Consider the following 22,824-nt stretch of genomic DNA (forward strand, 5'->3'; position numbering starts at 1 on the left):
GCCTGTTTGTTCTTCATTTGTACAGCTCACCGCTTGGGCACAACGGTTAGCTACAGATGGTGAGCAGGCATTCTGCTTACAGGCCAAACCCTAGGTTCTCCACACCACACCCTCAGGACTTTTAACTCTGGTTCATAGGTCACGGAGCAACTGTGAGTCACCAGTGCCCGGCCTTCCCTGTTTACATGAATAGTAGAAACTGCACCTGTAAACTCTGGAAATGAGGAAGGGCTGAGGGCTCGTGGACAGCCTGTTGCTGAAACATGACTATCAGCGTTTCAAAGTGTTTCCTGTCTGTCCGGGCCCAGCGCAGAAAGCCATAGAATCCTCCCTCTAATCTGATACCAAACAAGACATGTCCAGATACCTTAATTCAGGCTTAGAGCTACCACAGAAGGCCTGACATGGAGATACACATTCTCCTACCAGAGCAAAGAGAGCAAGCCCATGAACCCACTTGCCCTGGCAAGATGAGCTTCACAACAAAACAAAACAATGTAGGTTGTCCTGATATATCTTCCTCTTCATTTGGTGGTCCTCTCTCTCCTTCCTCATGGCACTCACTGAAGTCAACTCCTGCCAGGACAGCACAGGAAAATTTCAGGTGGCATAAATTCATCAGGGACCAAGTGTTTTTTGTTGTTGTTGTTGTTTTTTTTCTTTTTTTTTTTACTTCTTTGCAATGGGCTATCATGCACCCCGCTTCTCACTTCACTTAGCCTTCATAGCATTTCTAAGATACAGAGAGGTTTGGAGACTTGAGCAAGGTCAGGTAACCAGTGATTGACGGACTAAAGTCACAGCATGATGCCACCTCATAATCCAAGAGAATAATCCATTCTCCCCTCGAATTACAATGCAATTCGGTACAGAAATCCCAGTTCGATAGATTCCAGGGTCTATGAAACAGCACGTTAGTATTGTTTGAAGTGGGCAGATGACCATGTAGAGAAACCCCATTGTTCTTCCAAGCTGGCATAAATTGAGCCTGACTTCCCATCCCAGCCTTGCCTTCCTTCTATTCCAAGGGTCCTGCCCTCTATCTAGGTTAACACCCTCGTCGTTCTCCAACTCAGACCTCCTCTCCTCAGAATGCATCTAGCCCCTTCCCTGAAGGTTTAGTATGCCTAGGTAAACTGACAGGTCAAACATACAAGCTTCTCTGACCCTTAGGGGATAGAAGATGTCTGACATCTGTAATGCCCACAGCATGCTTGAGCTGATCCTCTGGTACATAAATGTAATCTCCTGCTCTGGAACACAGACAGGTGACAGAGTTCATCATCTTTGGGAGAAATTGCAAAACTACTTCCAGAACGAAAGAACAAGTGTGCCTGGCATGGAACGGTAAGCCATGGACCTCCCCAACAAACTCAAAGGACTTACAAGGAACAATCTTTAAAAAAAAGACTTCTCGGGGCTGGGGATTTAGCTCAGTGGTAGAGCGCTTACCTAGGAAGCGCAAGGCCCTGGGTTCGATCCCCAGCTCCGAAAAAAAGAACCAAAAAAAAAAAAAAAAAAAAAAAAAAGACTTCTCTGGAGAGATGACTCAGTGGTTAAGAGCACCAACTGCTCTTCCAGAGGTCCTGAGTTCAAATCCCAGCAACCACATGGTGGTTCACAACCATCTGTAATGGAATCCAATGCCCTCTTCTGGTGTGTCTGAAGACAGCTACAGTGTACTCATATACAAAATAAATAAATAAATCTTAAAAAAAAAAAAAAAAAAAAAAAAACTTCTCATCACTGACAGTTTTCACTCCCCAGGAGAGGAGCTGCTACCAGTGAAGATGACTCTATCTTTTGGGACTTCATAGACTGACAGAAAGGACCCATCCCCTATAGTATTACTGTCTAATAGACAAATGGGTGGTTTTTCTCTCTGGCTTTTTGAGAATCTAAGTGTACACATGAACTCGCAGGCATGTGAATGTGTGAAGGGCAAGTGTTGACATCAGATGCCTTCCTCAAGTACTCTCCACCTTGTGTTTTGAGACAGGATCTCTCACTGAACCTGGAGCTCACCCTGTGGACTATTCCTGCTGGCCCAGGAATCTCAAGGCTCCTGTATCTGGCTCCCAGTATTGGGATTATAAGCACACGATGTCATGCTTTTTGTAGGAGTCTAAACTCAGGTCCACCATGCTTTACATGGCAAACACTTTCTCCACTGAGACATCTGCTTGGCCCTCTGAATCATTTATTAATATACAAATGTTCTTCAACTCTTTGGACTTTATTGAACGAGCTGAACCAACAGGGCGATCTTCAGTCCTTAGAGGAACAAATGGCTGCTAACAGTAAGAATCACAGCTGAGTATTCCTCTGAAGCCTGTGGAAAGGCAGATCTCACAGAGGAACGGGGCTCTCCTTGAAGATGGCGATATGGGCACGTGCTGTGGTTGCCTTTAGAAACCTCAGCAGCGTACTTCCCTTGGGATACAGGCATGAAGATCTACTCACATATTACAGCTTCTCACTAAACATTCTCCTGGTTAAAATTCAGAAATGACTCGTGTGCAAGGTCTGTACAGATGGTCACCTGAGAGAGTAGAAACACCTCCGTTTCTCCCTTCAGCGAATCACACATGTGCTGTTCCTAAGGACCAGAAAATACATTCTTTTTATACTACCCCAGCTTCTAGCACGCAGGCTTGGGGGACTTCCATTCTGAATCTTACAACTGCAAAGCAGATAACACATCCAGTTTTAAAAGGAGGCAGGTTTGTTCCTGTCCTAACTAGTCACATGAATTTTAATTGAGTCTAATGTCAATAATGAATAGACCAAGTGCTTTAGAGAACCAGACCATTTACAATATTGTATTCATTACAAAGTCAACATAAATACTCTGGTCAAGGACACATATAGACACGGTTGGCATGGAATTTGTAAAAAGGTTCCTATTGTTTATTCATAACACTATTATCTTCATATACATGCCAGGCCTAAAGAGGTTCAGCCCATGAAGATCAATACCTCTGCCTCTAAACTAAATATATGCTAATCACATATATGCCTTCAAATCTTATACTTTAAGGAACACTTCAGCAAGTGATATGGGTGAAAGAGTAATGGGACATTATACCCTGATCTCAAACCATTTAGCACTATGTACTACATGTAGATGCTTCAAAAGCAGAATGACGGATATTCCCAGCACAACAGAACATGGCAATCCACATAGCAAAGATGCAGACTACTGTGGAACCCACAAGCACAGCTTTAGAATCTATAGAATAGGCTTACTTTCAAACAAAGAATTTTTTTTCCTGATTTACATTCTCCCAAGACATAATACAAATATCCAGAGGTATAAATATTCACTTTGAAAATACTGATACACAGAGGATATATATCAAAAACACATCGTTGTAAAGATTTGTGGCATTTCATATTCCTTTCAAAAGGAAGATGAATGTGTGATGTGTGTGATTCTACAATTTCATGAGCCTAACAACATATGTCACAATCTAAAAGATTCATGGAGAAGCAAATAAATTGCATATGCTTGCACGGTATTTGGAAGTTTTCTGTAAATTCCTGAAAATGTAAATTCAATGGTACTGACGTTTTATTCAACAAAGATGACTTCTGAGTTATTTTTTTTATAAGTCTGGTTTTGTGCAAAATCACCACGAAAAAAATGGCTACCCCTCTCGTTTAACGTTTTAAGGCATCCGTTTGATACTCTAGCTAATAGTATAATGTGTGCTATGCTACTATACAGAGATATTACAATCTAACTGGTTACTCAATCATGTGGAAGATGTTCAAGAGGAAAGGAAACGACTGATCCAATGTCTGCCACCTCCGCTATAAACACAGAGCATGCTTTGTGTAGGCTTGGTCCTTGATAAAAGGCTGTGCAGACTTTGGCCCAAACCCTTATTGGGATGGGGCCCTCAGAAGACTGGGGAACTCGCACTTTATGATCCAGGAAATAGGAAATAGTGGTAGATAATAGTGAATCAGGCAGACCAGTATTGTTGGTTTCCCCATGGCAAGACCTCTCTTGACCTTAGAGGAATTCTGTTACTGTTGACAGTTTTCAAAGCTGAATTTTCTTAACGAAGCACACCATTTCAATCATATTTCATTATGCATTGGCTATAACAATTTCAGGAGGAAATTTAATTCTCCAAGCACTAAAACGTATGGTCAAAGGATCACAAGAAAAAGTTTTAGAAGAGCCATGTTGAATGTCAGTAATAGTAAGTAAAAATATAATATAAAATATAATATAATTAATATAATATATAAAGTGTAAGAAAGCATTCCAAAGAGCTGTTTCCCAGGATATAGATCTAGAAAGCACATGGGGGCCTGAATGTGAACTACACACATGTAACACCTGATAGGTGCATGGCTGATTCTTCTCCATGTAAGTACATCATCCTCCCAGTCTCAGAAAGTGAAGTTCTCAGAAGGTTGCTGAGCGGTGGCATACACCCGATGCTACAGCCATGTTCTCTAGTAACTGCTCGACCTCTATTCCTCGTCTGCCCAAGGTCAAGGTATATTCTCCTGTACCCATGCTACATCTATTAGCAGTCACATCTCAGGCACAGTGGCTCTGTGACCACCAGGGCCTGGCCTGTGACTTTCTTAGTGCTGATGTGGTTAACACCTTTAAATGGACTTAACTGTCCCTCCTCACCACAGTTGTCCCCCTCTTCCACCCTACTGACTATTGTTTCATTCTAGACCCTAAAGCCCAGAAATCTCATCCTCCTTTAAACTGAGGTCTTTGGGCAAGGATAAGGACTTGGAAGTCTATAGACATTATTTTTACATTGTGAAATATTTGCAAAAATGCATGCTTCCTTCCTTTCTTCTCCCAAGGAAAACAGGCTCTCTCGGGGACTGAGGCCTCACTCAGCAGACCCATTTTCAAAGTGATTACACTAAACTTGGATTCCGCATAACATACAGGTCATTTTCTTTCTTCCCTGGCCCTCCTATCCTGACTATGCTGGGTCTACAGACTTCTGTTTTGAACAAACTTTCAAAGCAAACTATGTTCCTAAGTATGGAGGAATGGTATAAAGCCAAGGAGCCTCAGCAGTGTCAAATTTTAGCCTAATTTGAAAGCTTGCTGACATCTCTTAGAGAACTCACCCAAGCAATGGTGATCTATGAATGGAACAGTCTGAAGGGACACAAAACTCTATTATGGCTAAGATGTACAATTTGTGGCAGCAGGGACTTTTTAGAAGCATGTCATGCAGGGACACCTTGGCCTGGAAATCAACTATTTATACACACGTCTGGCTTTGGGACCAAGAAAAAGCCGGTTCACTTACCTTCAGTTTGCCTGCTGACAAATTTCTGGTTACTTAGCCTAAAAATGGCGTTGCCTCTGAAAGAGCCCCAGTGTGCCCGTCACCTGGTTAACATTTGTAAAACTGGAGTCTAAAGACTGAGAGGCTGAGTGACCGGTAAGCAGGCCACGTGCCCCAGCCAGTCCTCACTCGCCACTTTCTTAAGCACCTTCAGTAATTTAACCAAAAGAACCCACCAAGTAGATGGTTTTATACTGAGATCTCTGCGTCTGTTGTAGGCTATGGTTTTCATGTCCTTACCATGCCACTCCTACCCCAATGACCCTCCTACCCACTTAAACACTTAAATGATTTAATCAGTTTACATGGAGCCTCTGGGGGGGAACTCTAAATTCACAGACAGGGAGAGGGCCCACTCAAACGGTCAACGGAAAAACTTTTATTTAGTGCCAGGGCACTGAAACAACCTGGGATGTTGGGGAAGACCTGGAGATACTGGGAAACCACTGTGGTCTTAAACTCTTTCTCCCAAGTCTTAGGGAAAATCTACTTATTTGTCTTTAAAGACAAATGAATGGTGGCAAGGCATTTTATTACTGTGGTCTTGTCAACCTTGGAAGAGTTCCCAGTTCATAAAGGCTACAGATGGAGAGGCCCCCAGCTGGGGTTGTCTCCTCCATTCCATCTACAGAAGCCCAGATTTCTGCAGCCCACACACAGTTCTTTATCTTAAGACTTCTGGACAACCCACATCACACCTGCCACAGGCAACATCTTCCCCAAAACCTGCGGCCCTGATGCCATTTGAACACAAAACATGCCAATGTCACTTATACTATGGCTACATGATCAGACTTCAAACCAGAGCTTACTTATAACCACCAGTTGTTTGCTTGTTTGCAAAGAGTGCTAATTATAGGGATTAAAGAAAGTCCATTCTAAAGTTTGTAGGAACACAGAACATGCTCGACAAATATTTGTTTTGCTTTTCCTTTACCATACCATTCACCCCAGTTACACGAACAACCGACCACAAAACACCGGGAACACCTTAAGGCTACATAAATTACTTATTAAATGGCAGAACTGGGGAAAAAAAAATCACGACTCATCCAGTTTAAATAACATCTTGGTGTCTGAGAGCTGCTGAAGTGATTTCCCCAAATGGGTACTTGGCCATCAACAAGTTGTCCCAGATCCAGATTGGCAACACTTCTTCAAAATATTAAAAGCAACAAAGCAGAGCCTTTATTAGAAAAGGAACATAAATCAGCTAGAATTCAAACATTTCACTGTTCTCAAACTCACGCTGTATATGCTTCCAGCATAGCTCTCACAGTTTACAAATGTTGGAAGTAAAACTATTCTTAGGAATGGCAGTGGTGACCCTCCCGACAGGCAGTTTCCCGGGGCTTACCCAAACAATAGAGCTTCAGGGCAGGTGGCTTGACTAATGTGAACTTTGTCATATTAAATAAGATAACTTATGTGTCTTTGTCATATTAAATGACGTAAAACAGCTGTGGTCCTTACGAAGCTCTACGGTCTAGAGGGAACGGCGGTGACTAAGTCTGTCCAATTCTTCAAAGTAGCCAAACACATAGCATGCATACCCAAGACAGAAATGAGTTTTCCTAAAGCAAAATTTGCAACCAATGCCCAATGCAATGGACAAACCACCACGGTGGGACGGAGAACTGTTACAACTCTACTAAGTGAAATCTAACTGGTAAGGCCAGGTGGTGTATCTGTGGTTGGCCAGGTCAGAGCTCCCCTCACTGATGCCCTGACCCAATGCTACAACTGTCCTGCCCTTGGTCCTTCTCCCCATAGATATGTAAATTACTTTGTATCTTCAGTTTGGGACTGCCACTATTTACAGTAGGACTTAGTGCATATATTTAAATCCTTTATCTATAGAAATGACAGTGTACTTTGTTAGATCATGCAATTTAGAAAAAATACTTTTTTGAGGTCATCCAGAGACTGCCCCACCTGGGGATCCACCCCATATGCAGGCACCAAACCCAGTCACTATTGCTGACGCCAAGAAGAGCTTGCTGACAGGAGCCAGATATGGGTGTCTCCTGACAGGCTCTGCCTGATACAGATGAGGATGGTTGCAGCTAACCATTGGTCTGAACAAGGGGACTCCAATGGAGGAGTTAGAGAAAAGACTGAAGGAACTGAAGGGGTTTGCAACCCCATAGGAAGAACAACAATATCAACCAACCAGACTCCCCCACCACAACCCCCGCCGCCCCAGAGCTCCCAGGGACTAAACCACCAACCAATGAATACACATAGAGGAACCCATGGCTCCAGCCACATATGTAGCAGAGGATGGTATTGTCCATCATCAATAGGAGGAAAAGCCCTTTGTCCTGTGAAGGCTCATTTCCCCAATGTAGGGGAATGCCAGGGTGTTGAGGTTGGAGTGGGTGGGTGGGAGTGGGAACATCTTCATAGAAGCAGGGGGGAGAAAGAGGGGGTATGGGGGGGAGGGGATAACATTTGAAATGTAAATACATAACATATCCAAGAAAAATAAAATTTAAAAAAATACTTTTTTTAAAAACAGTTTTTTTTAAATGAATCCTTTTTCTTTAAAGATTTTATTTATTTACTTTATATATCTGAGTACACTGTTGCTGTCTTCAGACACACCAGAAGAGGGCATCAGATCCCATTACAGACTGTTGTGAGCCACCATGTGGTTGCTGGGAATTGAACTCAGGACCTCTAGGAAGAGCAATCAGTGCTCTTAACCACTGAGCCATTGCTCCAGCCCTAAAAAGTTTTATTTCTCACTGTCATATTAGGTTTTGGGATATACAGGGAAATTTTGCCTATAAAAATACTAGGTCATTTTGCTTTGTTTGCTGAAAGACATATACTAACGGAACTTTTTCTTTTGTGGGGGGTTCACCCCAGCTATTCCTAGCAGACTATGTCAAGTGTACACTCAACCCCATTGCTTCCGCTTTCCAAATGCTCAGAGGTCAAGAGTGCAGTGCGTGCAAAGCTGAAACTTAAATATCTTTACCATGACCACACACTTCAGGAAGCAGAAGCAGGCTACAGAGTGAGTTCCAGGCCAGCTAGGGCTGCATAGTAACATCCAGTCTCCAAGTTGGGGATGAGGGTAGGTGGGTAGAGGAGCACAATGGACATCAGAAGAAGAACTGAACACTTCTGTTGACGCACTATAAAAGAATGCAAAGTAGCTGACTGATCCCAAGTATACAATATTTAACACTCTTCTGCACATAAGCTGAAAACAATATTTTTAATTCTTACAAATTACATGCCCTAGAATTAGCATCAAGTGTTTCACAAACACAGGCTCCTTTGACAAATTTAGAATATGCTACTTGCTACAGTTTTTTCTTCTATCTTTTTGAGCCTTAAAATACTACCTGGATAGTATATACTACAAGAAGTGTCGCCTAACAACAGGCAAGTGTTGCTTACACTCAAACATCAGACCACAAAATCCTTTTTAATAGGAGGTTTATGGACAGGGCTCCACAGGCAGTTTGGGAAACAAGAACGTCATACTAATTCATGCAAGAAATTGTGCTTTAAGAGGATAGACAAAGGGCTTTTCTCCCCTGAGGGGAAGTACGTAGCAATTGAGTGTGTCTTTTGTTCGAGGTGGCATGCCTGGGCTTCTTCCTCAAACGTCAGCAAAGGTCTTTCTGCATAGTTCTGGCCATCTTGGAACTCTCTTGGTAGACCAGGCTGGCCTTGAACTGGGAGATCAGCCAGTCTGCCTCCTAAGTGCTGGGATTAAAGGCGTTACTGACACTCCCTACTAGGAATTAAAATGAACAAACCCTCCTTCCCCCAGTACATCAAACTCATCTTAAAAATGAGTCAGTGGCCTAGTGGGATGGTTCAGTGGTGAGAGCACTTGTAGTGCAGGCCTCATGGGCTGTGGTCAGTCCTCAAAACCCGTGTAATCATAGTGGAAGGGAAAAGTTCAGAACCCCACAATGCTATTCTCTAACCCCACATGGGCTCTGTGAACCACATGGCCCTGCAAACAAGATGATAACAACAACTGCAATAAAAGCTTTTGAAATTCTTTTAAAAAGAGAATTAGCCTCTTCCCATTCGGGCAAGGCAGAGGTCCCAGAAATTCCTAATCTATAGTGTAAGAAATAAAAAAAAAAGTTAAAATTTTTTTCTCTAAATTGATCTAACAAAGTGCATAGTCATTCCTTTAGACAAGTGATTTAAATATTTGCACTAAGTTCCACTCTAAACAAGGGCAGCCCTAAACTGAAGATGCAAATCATTTTAAAGAAATATAAACATCTCTTCTCTTAAAGTACTGGGGGGAGGAGGGTTTGTTCATTTTAATTCCTAGTAGGGAGTGTCAGTAATGCCTTTAATCCCAGCACTTAGGAGGCAGACTGGCTGATCTCCCAGTTCAAGGCCAGCCTGGTCTACCAAGAGAGTTCCTTCCAAGACGGCCAGAACTATGCAGAAAAACCTTGCCTTGAAAACAAAAAAGCAAACAAACAAAACAAAAAATTTCCTTATTTAGATAAAAACTCCCACTGCAGAGTTGAAAGCTTTTTTTCCCTCATTGGGTGGTATTTTTCCTCCTTGTAACAAAGTATGGCTTCCAAGGAAGGAGAAGTAAGTACGGCATCATAAGCTAAGCAGATAAAGGAGAAAATTAGAACACGGGGGTTAAGTGGGGAGGGGAGGACGGAGCACGGAACACAGGGATAGCCAGCATTAAGGCCTTTTAAAAAGCCATACTGACACCTACCTCCGAAGATATATACATAAATACAAGGAATTTAATGGAGTTACCACATAGTGACGGAGACGAGACCTAAGCTGGACATTTTTATTTTACCAAACAAAACTCCCAGTTCAAGAACAGATTACATTTTCTGAGTCTTTAGGCAAAGGCGTCTTCTAGGCAAACATACCCAAATCACGCGCCATAGCCAGAGCTGATTACGCTTTCCCAGCTCAAGAGTAAGATTCTATTGCTAAAGACACCACGTGCTTATTTAGGACAAAAAGCATGAAGCAATCCAGCTGATGCTCAACTTGAAGCATCCGCCCTACTGGCTAGTGCTGAAAAGGAGTTGTACACACTACCAGGAGAAAAGACAGTTGTCCATCTCATCGGGCTTCGAACTTTATTGTTGAGGTTAAACTCCAGTACCGCCTCCCAGCCGCGCACGCTCCCCGAAATAAGACTTAGACCCAAACCAGAACGAGAGCTGGCCTACCACCGTCTAGCTTTCCTGGTGTAGAACATATCAGAAGGTTTCATGACAGCCAGAAACAGTGCCACTAGCCTGAAACCAAGTGTTCAAATGCTTAAGCCTGTGGGGGACATTTCACGCGCAAACCGTGTATACAACATCTGTATGTTTTTAGTTTACAGATTTTATTGAAACCCAAATTTGAGGTCAACATGCTTTTTATCATGTATCATGTCATTCCAGGCGGTTATCTTTTTGAGTCAGGGTTTCTCTGTGTAACACAAACAGGGTGGCCTAGAATTCCCGGTGCAACTGAGGCTTCCCTCAAACCTGTGGCCGTCCTCTGTCTCCCAAGAACTGGGATCAGTGACACATGACACCAGGCTCTGTGTACTGATTCTTAAGGGTAGACCCTAAGTCAAGAAGAAATGGGACTTAGGGGCTGGAGAGACTGTTCAGCAGTTGTGAGTTCTTGCTATTGTTCCAAGGATTCATGTTTTATTCCCAATACCCATATCAGAAGACTCAAAACTATCTGTAACCTAAGTTACAAAAGACTGAACACTCTTCTTCCTCCACAGGAATCTACATACAATATATGTATCCACACACACACACACACACACACACACACACACACACAGACACACACACACACATATGTACTCATACACATATGTATACACACACGTGCGCACACACGCACGCACCCACATATATACTCATACACATATTTACACACACGCACACACACACGATGCCCAACCCTTATAAATAAAAATAAATATAAAAACATAGGAAGTAAAGGATTTTATATAATTACCTAGTCACATCTACATATACACCTATGCACCTCCACAATACAGAGTAATTCGGAATGCTATAATTCAAAACAATTTAATTTAGAAACGTGAGTATAATACCTGTCCTTGTCCTCAATTATCAAAGACAATGAGTTTTAAAAAGTAAAATACTATACACATTTACATCTACCTTCACCGAAATCATTTTTATTGGCTGACACGTGACACCTTTTGACTGTATTATTTGAACAGAGAGAAATCAACAGGCACACATGGGTAACCCTAGTGAAGCATTAATTATAAAACACGTTAATCAAGTTACATGTTTCTAGACCACCTATAAATAGCCTGTTCCTTTCAACTTTCTGCAGCCAACTTGGCTTTTCTTATCTTAGCCAAAATGAACTTCAATTACTCAGCCGAAGTTCTTTGAAACTTAGATACTTTAAAAGAGGTATTCTAAAAACATGGCTGTAGAATATGTCTGAATTTCATTGCAACCTTGTTTAAATCAGGAAGTCTTATATTTATTTTCCTATAGACCGGTGTTTCTCAACCTGTGGATTGAAACCACACCCCTTTGGAGGCTGTATATCAGATACCCTGCATATCAGATATCTACAAGGCATTCATAACAATAACAAAGTTACAGTTATGAAGCAGTAACAAAATGATTTTATGATTGGGGTCACCACAACATGAGGAACTGTATTAAAGGGTCATAGCATTATGAATATTGAGAACCGAGCTGGAGAGATAGCTCAGCAGTTAAGAGCACTGACTGCTCTTCCAGAGGTCCTGAGTTCAAATCCCAGCAACCACATGGTGGCTCACAACCATCTGTAATAAGATCTGATTCCCTCTTCTGGTGTGTCTGAAGACAGTTACAGTGTACTCATATATAATAAATAAATAAATCTTTTAAAAAAATAAAAAAAGAATATTGCGAACCACTATTATAGAATCATTACTTTTAAAATTTTGAATAACGTAAGACTTAAGATACTCTCTACTAACATGACTTTAAAGAATTTTTTGAGTTGTCTAAACCATATCTCAGGCAAGCCCAAACTTTATGCTGTTCGTTAATATATAACACCTATTATTTTCCACCATGTGGTTAATGATGTCATTGGCTTTCAGAGAAGATACATTAACTCTCCAATCAAATCTTAAACTTCTTATTAATATAAATCCAAAGCTGCAGGTTAGTGTAGGTATGGGAGCAACTTTGTTTTATGGTCACATGTTGTAAGGGTGAGTCCATACATGCCCCACTACATGGGTAGGTCCTGTACTGTTCCCTGCTGTGTATAGCACACTGGTTGTCCGTAACCTTCTGGGGTTTGCCTCACTGTCCATCTCCCATCTCATTGGGATTGCTCTGTCGCAGGCTTTCGGAGGGTTCTGTGGATCCAAACTCAAGCTGTGCTTACTCAGCAAGTCCTTACCCACTGAGCCATCTCCCCAGCCCTCCCCTCCTAGTTGTTTTGCAGCCTGAGGTAAAGTACGTCTTACTTTAGTCAAGTACTCCATACCAGTTCAAAACTGATTCGACTAGGATCACCAAGAACACAGACTAATCTCCACCTTTCTGACTCTTCCAAAACGAATGACAAGGGCCAGCGGGACCACTCAGCTTATGACCAAGGCTGAAGTCCTAAATCCTATTCTGAGTGCCCGCTGGGTGGAAGAAATGAATTTACTCAGAAAACTCATCCTCTGTTCTCCACAAGCACACCATGGCACCCGTGCACATTCACACACAGACACACAGATGATCGCTTCTCGGCCTTTTAGCTAAGACCAAGGGTAGATACATAGATGATAGATGGAAGATAGATGATAGATAGATAGATAGATAAATAGATAGATAGATAGATAGATAGATGGATGGATGGATGGATGGATGGATGGGAGAGACAGAGACAGAGAAAAAAAGACAGAGAAAGAGAGAGGGGAGAGAATTCTTGAAGTGTTAAAAGGAAGGCCAGGCATATTACTACATGCTTTCAACTCTAGCACTAGGGAAGGAGAAACAGGAGAGAGACTCTGTGAGTTCAAGGCCAAGCTAGCCTACATAGTGAGTAACGGATCACGGGACTACACAGTGAGACCCTGTCTTTTAAAGAAAACCATGTTTTTAAGAAACTAGCAAGTGTAAACAGGCACATGATCCCTAATGAAAACACATAAATGTGGGACGGGTGTAGGGGACCTGGAAAGACAGCTATCGGAGTCATGCCAAGGTCCCTTATGCTTTGGAAAGGATATTATATTTAGAAAATCTAAACTAAACACATACACAAAAAGATAAGGAAAACATTTATTTTTCCTTTACAGAAAGTCAGAGAGCAAAGAACAGTTAAGTAAGTATACCCTGATCAGTAACCACCAAGTAGGGTTGACGATTTTATTTGGGTTCAGAAAGTTGAGTCCCAAATTCAATAGGAAATTAGAACATGTCTCTCCGAGCAGCAGTGCTACAGATAAGTGCTATTTTCTGCCTAATAAAAAGGAACCTATTAACCATGGGGCAGAACTAGGTGACAGTCAGGATCCACAGAATGTCTACAGATCACGTGCTTTTTTTGTTCCCTATGGAAAACAGCCTTTGCATTTTTACGTGGCTCTCCTGGCTCGGACCTCCAGCTGTCTGACTTCACTCTGTCCTCCCAACTGCTTGCCCTATTCCCTCTGAGTTGAGAGCAAAGCAGCCTGTTCTTGTGGACATTTTAAAAGCGTGAGTTTGCAAATCACGTAAAGTTTGGGTACAGGAAAACGTCTGAGAACGGACTAGGAAGACACTTTCCAAATCTACAGCCTAGTGTATAGCAGACAGCTGAAGAAAATACACTATGAATCACACAGGGAGAAGTGGTAATGTGTTTACAGATTCCACACTGGAAGGTCGGCGGACATGAGTCAGTTCTGTCCTTCCATCATGTGGGAAGGGTCCCAGGAATGCAGGGTCCCGGGTCCCAGGTCCCAGGAACGCCACTCAGGCCATCAGCTGGGCAGCAGTTAGGCTGACAGTGAATGCCTTTATCCTGTGGGCCATCTCTCCAGGGCATGTTTTCACACTTTTTTGTTAAAAGGGCATATCTATGGGTATCCGTTCCAGGAAGCATTCATTACTTCCTGTTTCTGAGTTTAGCAGCCGTTCATTAAATATATACATATGTTTTAAGGGCAAAAAAAAAAAAAAAATAAGTATAAATTCTTTTCTTAAGTACTTAGCTCCAGAGTGATATACCCACAAGGACTCAGGCCATGCACATTCAGGCTTTTCCTGGAGGCTCATGAACAAACAGCCTTCCTTGCTGCCCTAGAGAGCTTCCTAGTTTATTAAAGATGACTAATGATTTATGAGTTTGCATGCTCCAAAAAGTAAAAAGAAACAAAGCCCGCTCAAAGCACTTACTCAGATTAACTTTTGATACTGTGAACCACCCCCCCACTTAAGACACTTTTTGTGCACTCTTTATAGTTCTTAAAACAGGTAATCCAACTTATTCCAAAAATGCTTTTTAAGATAAAAAAAATGTTATCCTGTAAAAGGGTGAAAGCAAACATTCATTTCTGAAACTATTAACACATTAATCTCTCAAAAGGGCTTTCCAGTACTTTTCCAAGTGCGTTCTCTTAGAAAAGATGCTAGACCCTTCCTATGGGAACCTGTTCTCTCCTCAGGCTCTCCCCTCTAAAATGACCCAGAATGACCCAGTAGTCCACTGCCTGGGAACTCGCTATGACTTATTAGTTGGGCTAAATGGGTAATAGAGCTCGCTATAAGCACAAAGAGCTGAGTTTGGATTCCAGCACAAGGCACAAAATTGGGCGTAGCCACTCACATGACTCTAACTCTCTCTCCCCACATGCCTTTAATTCCAGCCCTGGGCTTGATAAAGACAGAAAGGTTAGTGGGGTTTTCTGACCACAAACTCAGGTCTAGGTTCAATGAGAGACTCTGTCCCAAAGGAATATGGTAGAGAGGATAATGCAGGACACCATAACATGGCCCCCCCTCCCCGGCTTCCCTACTCACACCTCCCTGTACACACACACTGTACACTCAGTTCTCTGTCCCTCTGTCTGTCTGTCTGTCTGTCTGTCTCTCTCTCTCTCTCTCTCTCTCTCTCTCTCTCACCATATATATGTATAAAAATTGGATGAGATGGGTAAATACAATCCCAATTTAAATGTTTGATTAAAAACATGGTTCATTCAGTTAGCTCTAAGACACAAGGTGATAGAAAGACACCACTGAAGCGCTATCGGTGTCATGGGGAATGGTCTTGAAGAAAGAACAAGTCTGTCACAAGTGATACCACATGCCCAGTCACTGAACAAAAAAAGAGATTGAATCCTTTCCCTGTGACCGAGATCGCTGGTATATGATAAACCCCACTTCCCCTGTAGAAATATATTCTTCGCTACCCCAAAGCAGCTCTAAAATACAATGGCAAGACATGAGGTTTGCCGTTCTTTCCACACAGATAGTTCAGTGGAGTTGGTATTGAAAGGATTCCAGATGTTGGGAGTGGCCGGACAGGTCTCCGTGGTTCCTGTTTACATCTATAAATAAGTACCTGGCCAGCTCAAAGTGACAGACGTAATTAACAGAAGCAAATGCGTCCACACGAGGAACTAGACATGCGTTCTGCTCCCCTTGCCCAAACTCACTCCAGACACTGTGGCTCATTCCTTTTCTCCTCTAATAATGAGCTTCTACTGTTCCATCTCCTCTTACTGGAAGAAAAGGCTCAGGATCCATCAAACAAAACAAAACAGCACACCTCCAAGCATTTGTTTGCAATGGAAGGTTTGGGCCAGGAGAGTAAACGTCTGAGGTAGAAATTCAAGTGGGGCTTGTCACCACACCATCTTAGTTTTTCTTCCTCCTTGCAAACAAACAGGGCAAGACCTGTGAGCTTAGATTTCCACAGCTCTGAGCATACATAGTAACACTCCAAAGATGGCAGAGACCGCTTCTTTGGGACCTTAAGTAAAGCTAAATCAGTAAGCAGAGAGAAGGCAGCAGATGTAAGGAAACCTCCCTCACTCAAGAGTAGGAAGCCTAGAAAAAGAGCGCAGCCTCGGCCTTGAGTGCACAAGGGGTTTGTTCTAACATATGATACGGACATTTGCAGCCTACAAGTGAGTGAGAACTAAGACAGATCGCTTGTTCTGGTCTTCCACTGATTATTAAAAGTGACGTAAATACAGATGTCATGCAGGTGATTCCCAAAACTACGTATCACGCTAAACAAGCAATCGTTGAGTCTGTTTTGCTTCGGCACTTAGTAGAACAAACAGTAAGAGAACTTGACACATAAAAAGAGGAATAAGAGCTGATAAGACAGCACAGTGAGTAAGAACCATGCCGTCAACCTTGAGCATCTGAGTTGGATCACAGGAGTCCATTCAGTAAAAGAGAACAAATTCCCACAAGTTGTCCTCTGTCCTCTACATAGGACAGGGCACATACAGTCTATCACATACAAACATACATACATACATACATACATACATACATTCATTCATTCATACATACACACATACATACATACATACATACATATATACCACACACCAGGTAAATAAATGCAAGAAAATCAAAGAACAATGATAACCTTGCCAATGAGAGCAAGCCCCTCTGAGAGGCCAGAGTCTGAACAGTAAGAGAAGGGAGCATTGTATATGAAGAAGAGGGGTGTTTTTCCAGGAGGCTGGAGCAGGGGGGTGCAGTTATAAGATCACTAGTTCTTATAACTTAAAACCATAAACCTATAACAAGTTCCACAAAGATAACATTAAAGGATTCCCTCTACCCCCTCAATACACATGCAGGCATGCACACAAGCACATAGACATGTGCGCACACGCATACGCCACAATCATCATGTAAAGATGTAGACAATGAAGAGGCAATGTTTTGCTGCCTAAATGCAGGTAAGATCTGCCCAATCTAGAGTATGTGCATCTTAACAACTCAAGAGGTAGGGAGATTCTGCACTACAGACCAAAGGCATTTGGTGGTTAATAAAAAAAAAAGTCTTTGTGTCATTGAAAACAATTAACCACATTGATGGGTACAAAGATTGCATTTCCTCACTACATCCTACAAATGTGGGATCAGGAAACATCTTTTAACCAGCTGCAATTAAAAAAAAACTTATCAACAAATATCCTTTTTGCACAATAATAAGTTTCAGGAAATATGCAAATTTGGAAGGAATCACTAATGGCACGGAACATAGGATTTTCAAAACCATGGGGAGTCACATAAAAATGATGGCCCTGGGCTGGATACATAGCTCAGTAGTAGAGCGCTTGTCTGGCAAGCACAGGTCCCTGAGTTTAATCCCCAGTCCCAGGAGAAATAGACAAAAATGCTGACCTCCTCAAGGAAAGAAAATCATGCCTTTTTCTTAAGACTTATATTTCAAAAGACCGACTTCTCGATCTCCTCAACACAACCTCCTTACACACTGCAGGAAGTTTCCCCATCTAAATCAGTAACCAGTCTCTCCTTTATAAGAACGTAGCTCAAAATTCACGCAACCTTTATCTGAGTTTGCTCATACATCAGGCATCAGGAAATCCGGCAGACTCTGTTCTCCAAGAGTTCGAGACCCACTCCCTCCACTGCTGCAATGACTAAGAACTTAGTCCAGGCCACTGTCAGTTCCACCTCCAAGTGTGGCTATTTCTCCAATTTATATAATCAAGCCCTATGACCTTTTGAAATTGAAGTCTTTGTCTTTCCTCTCTCAAAACCTTCCTCCCTCCATGTCTTCCTGTCTTTTTAAAAATTCTAATCAAAAAGTCCCAACAGCTCACAGAGCCATCATTTGTCCTGTAGCTTCCTTCTTGCCAGCCCTCTGGCCATGCAGGGCTCGCTGCTTCTCTTACCAGAGCTCCAGGGCTTCCTCTAGGCTCCTGGCTCTTTTGCATTCTAACCTCTCTGCCTGTATAACCCTTGCTCACATATACCTGCTAATCCTGACCAGCCGCAGTTCCTGGCTTATTTTCAACTCCAGGACACCTCTCCCTCTTCCGACACATACTTTTCCATACGTTTAAATATGAAATGTCTTCCGTGAGCTCATGTGTTAAACCCCTGATCCCAACTGGTGGCATTACTGGGGTGGGGATAATAAAGTACTTCTGTAAGTAAGGCCTGATGGGAAGAAATAAACCACTTGAGGTGTGACTTTGACAGCCTGACCCCTACCAACCCAGACCCTTAGTCTCTCTGCTTGTTGGCTGCCTTCTCAACAGCACACTCCTGCTGCCATGTTGCCTAGCCTTGACTCAAGCCTAAATCAACCCGAGCCCATGGGCTGAGGCCTCTAACTAGAGTCGAGGTGGGTGCTTGCTCTCTTGCCTATCACAGTGAAGAAAAGCAACAAGCCCGGTCACATTCTCCATGAAACACCAGCACAGGGACAGTTGCCTGATTCTCAGTGACAACTCAGAGACAGTGTTTGGAGTGGGTGACTTACAGAACGTACAGGCTTACAGAACAAAGCATTGGGTGAGACTTGAACGTGCTTAGAGATGAGCTATGACTAGGAAAGTGACAGTACTTTCCACTTGCCAGTGCTGCTGGGCAAAGGTCCTTAAGGCAGAGGAGAGAAGTACGAAGAAGACAGGAGGGAGGCTGGCTGCCAACAGGTGACCCGCCCACATTCCACGAGGTTCCGGGCTTCACAGCCCAACTGAGGACTGACTGAACAGTCCTCAAGAACCAATGTGGAAGAAAAGACATTCCCAAGGTCTTTCAGATTTCAAAAGACTAAAATTTTATTCTAATCTTCATTTCCCAGTGTCTTATCCCTTTACCGGGGGTGGGGAGTGAATGAGAATTGGAGGGGCTGAGGGATTAGACTCAAACTCGATAGATATCTGAAGATTACTTTGAAATCCTCATCTTCCTCTTTTCTCCTCTGTGCTGAAATTACGGGTATAACATCAGCACACCCAATTTCCCACAAATCTTCTTATTGACTTATTACTCATTTATTCATTAAGCTGTGCTGGAAGATACTTTGTTTGAGAGGCAGCCGCAGATAACCCAAATTGACCTTGACCTTTCTGTAGATAGACAAGGCTAGACTTAAATCTGGATCCTCCTTTCATTCCAAAGATATGTACCACCACACCTAGTTTCCAAAATCATTCTTAACTAAACATGTGATCTTCTGTTTCTATTTTTTTAAGATTTAGTTATTTTGTGTATGTGAGTACACTGTTGCTATCTTCAGACACACCAGAAGAGGGCATCAGATCCAAGTACAGACGGTTGTGAGCCACCATGTGGTTGCTGGGAATTGAAGTCGGGACCTCCGGAAGAGCAGTCAGTGCTCTTTACCACTGAGCCATCTCCCCAGGCCCTGACCTTAACCCTTGACAAAATGAGATTCCCAAGCAAGGCAAACTGAAGAATTTCCTCTCCGGCTTAAAGTATTAAGTGAAGCTGCCCGGAGGCGGACTCCACCTCCTCCCTTTGCATGAATCCATTATCCAACTTCTTCCAGCAAGGAGACTACCGTGAAGTCAAACTAACAGGCAGAGACCTAAGGTCTGTGGTACATACTGCTAATGATTACGAGAGCAAGAATCCAGCCATACTGGACTTCTAACCTTGGTTTCAGGGTTCTGATAACCCTTATATAATGAAAACCATGTTCAAGCAAACCGCCAAAGGTCTCATTTCCAACCATTTTAAGCTATTAAAAATTTTTTAAAGAGGTAACAGTTTTCAGTAAGACAGAAAATATCACTAGAAATTAATATTAAAAGAAAGAACATATAAAGCAATCATTGATATTTTCCCCCTTAACATGATGTTAGAGTCAAGAGAACAGTAATACAGGTTTGTTTGGGTTTTTTTGAAAAATTGTTTTTTCCTAAAGCAAATATTGAGATGCCTGCCTGAAAACACAAGTAAGTAAATAAAGTCTTGTAAATATAGCTGTCCATAAAAAGTGGTTTCCTTTGGAAACCTCTGCATACAGTCCGCCAGCAAACTAATGTTAACATGTTCTTTCAAGTCCTGGTAGCTTGAGGAAAAAACACTGCAAAAAATGAAAACACAAAAACAGGATTCTCCAACTGAGAGGATAAAAACAGAATTCTGCAACTGGAGGCTCCAGTCAGGAGTAGGACGAGTTCTTCAATCTGAGGTCAGGGTCTGGGTAAGACTAAGATAACGTAATTCACAAGGAGTTCTATGATATCAGGCTGCTCACCAAAATATCAATTTCTCACCATCCTCAGTGTTCATAAGACCAGAATAGCAATAAAAAAGGATTTGGCAAGAGAAAGCTAAAAATCAAAACGTTTTCTATAAACACCTGAAATCATAATTAGAACCCTTTGTATTTTGCTGTGTTAGATATAAAATATAACGTCTATAAGCATGTTATATAATATGTAGATATGTTAACTCATATTTATGAATTAATCTATTAAGCCATGTGATTCAAAAAGCACATATTATTATTTAGAATAAATGAAAATTTTTGATAAACAAGGTCAGAATTTTAAGCTACCTCCAGCTACTTTTCATGCGGGATCTAATTTAGCCTCTTTATATGAGTTTTACTTCAGCTTTACTTACAAAATAGGCATCAGCTATCACTGAAATCTTGGAGCACCTTCCTAATGCTTAAACTCCCTGCCAGCCAACCCACCCATAGCCAGCATCCGTTATGACCATCCTTAGAGGTCATGACTGATCCTATCTCTTCCACTGCTCAAATCCCTCCCTCATTCCAGGAAGCCTTACTCCATGCCAACTCCGGTCTCTTAACCCCTTCCAGGTTAAACAAGGAACCTCCTAAACTACATTCTGCTTAGCTGATAAAGGCTAAAAATTAATGAGGACTGTTTCCCCTGCCGCTCCCCCTCCTGCCTCAAACCAGTCTTCTCTCTTCTTACCACACACCCCAGCATCACTAACTATCCCTTATGAAAACTGAATCCCACAACAGGGTGGGTAACCAATACTGCCCTGAGCAGACCTGCCTTTTACAGTCCATGTAGAGCTGTGTCCCGACACAAATCACATATTGCATGGCCTACTGCCCACCCTGTTTTCTCTGCCCACCTTTGTTCCACTTCTGCAATATCTAAAAGCAAAACAATCCACACGTTTATTTGTTCAACCCCCTCAAGTCTAAACCTCCCATAACAAGCTACAAACTTGCAGACAATGGGAAAAGAGTGGCTATGGTTCCGTGCAAAAGCTTCCGCTAAGAAACTTTGCTACGACTGAAGAATTTCTGGAGTTTGAGTTTGAACAATGGGGTGAAGGTTGGGACCCAAAGTCCCAGAGGTTTTGTTCGCTCTCACAACTGAGAGCTAAGACTCAGCTCCTGTTCTCAGGTCCACTCAGCCTGAAGCCACTTCCCAGTCATAAGGAAGCCAAGCTAGGGGCTGCTTGCTGCTAAAGGATGAATATTTCACTGTCCCGCAGAAGCATGCATGGAAACACTTGATAAATCGCAAACAAAACAAAACGGTTACACGTGGAGCCCCAAAGCAGCCACTCCCTTTGAACTTTGGAAATGAATTCATCCAGTGGCTTCAATACAATGGGCAACATGTGAGAAGCAAAGTTCTTAGCCAAGGTCTAACCCAGAATATTACAGCCTTTCCTTAGATTTTTCCCATCCTCCCCCCAACCCCCCCCCCATCTAGGGATTTGGAAAGCCAATGAAAGAAGACATTCTTTCAGTATAAGGCACAGGCCTTAAGTCACCCAGGAACAACGAAATTTTCACTATTACTTTTAATATCAAGATGGAATTGGACTTACTGCTAACTTTTTTTCTTTTTTTTGCAATCTTCCAGGCCAATATTTGCAATTTATATCTAAGACTGGAGATTACAAGTTTCAGCTTGGGAGAAGGTCATTAAGGAGAGAAAGGAAGAGGCAGGGGAAAAAAACCAACCTTGAAAAACAGAACAAAGTACACAGAGAGGCAAAGAGGACTCTGCGACTCAATGGTCTATAGAACGTTTGCCCTGTCTGCCTATAAAGTGATTTAACATTAACCACGCTCCCTCTACCAGCAGAACACTTACTGCCTGCTGACAAAAACTCCCTTTTGAAATCCCAAGAGCGCAGGGAGGGGTGCGTTGGGCTGTGGGAGTAATCTGCATACACTGAAGAATGTGAACAGCAGTCACAGGCCACTGTCTTGGGCATTTTGCCCAAGCGGTCTGCTTTCAGCGAGGGGCGGAGGGTGCCACTCTGAAAACAGCAAGCAGAATGACCAGCCTCCCTGCTTTTTGGCAGACTTTCCCGGCTGACAGTTCCCGCGGAGTTCTGAGCCCATTCAAGAATTCCATCTCACAGACAGTGTTTCCGACCCAGCCATTTGATCGGTCAGGATTTGCACATGCACCTGCTAAGCTACAGGTCGGAGAGCCACAGAGCCACATCCCACCCCCCCACCACCACCCCTGACCCCCAACTGGTGA

The 22,824-nt window shown here is 42.5% G+C and overlaps 1 protein-coding gene and 1 long non-coding RNA gene across 4 annotated transcripts in view; both read right to left on the reverse strand.

The window, feature by feature from the left end:
- The window catches only part of Arhgap18 (Rho GTPase activating protein 18), a 233,047-nt gene that overhangs the window by 124,994 nt on the left and 85,229 nt on the right, over positions 1-22,824 (reverse strand). The window contains exon 2 of one of the 3 annotated variants that reach the window (XM_087550217.1): positions 2,464-2,599. The gene's annotated coding sequence lies outside the window, so the exon portion shown is untranslated. 3 annotated transcript variants of the gene reach the window in all.
- LOC148006868 (uncharacterized) lies at positions 630-22,289 on the reverse strand. The gene is made up of 2 exons (XR_015649149.1): positions 19,706-22,289; positions 630-1,569 (listed from the first exon to the last, which is right to left on the reverse strand). It is a non-coding gene; the product is annotated as an uncharacterized LOC148006868 (long non-coding RNA).

Source organism: Rattus norvegicus, chromosome 1, assembly GCF_021556685.1.
Source record: "Rattus norvegicus strain SHRSP/BbbUtx chromosome 1, alternate assembly SHRSP_T2T, whole genome shotgun sequence".
NCBI lineage: Eukaryota > Metazoa > Chordata > Mammalia > Rodentia > Muridae > Rattus > Rattus norvegicus.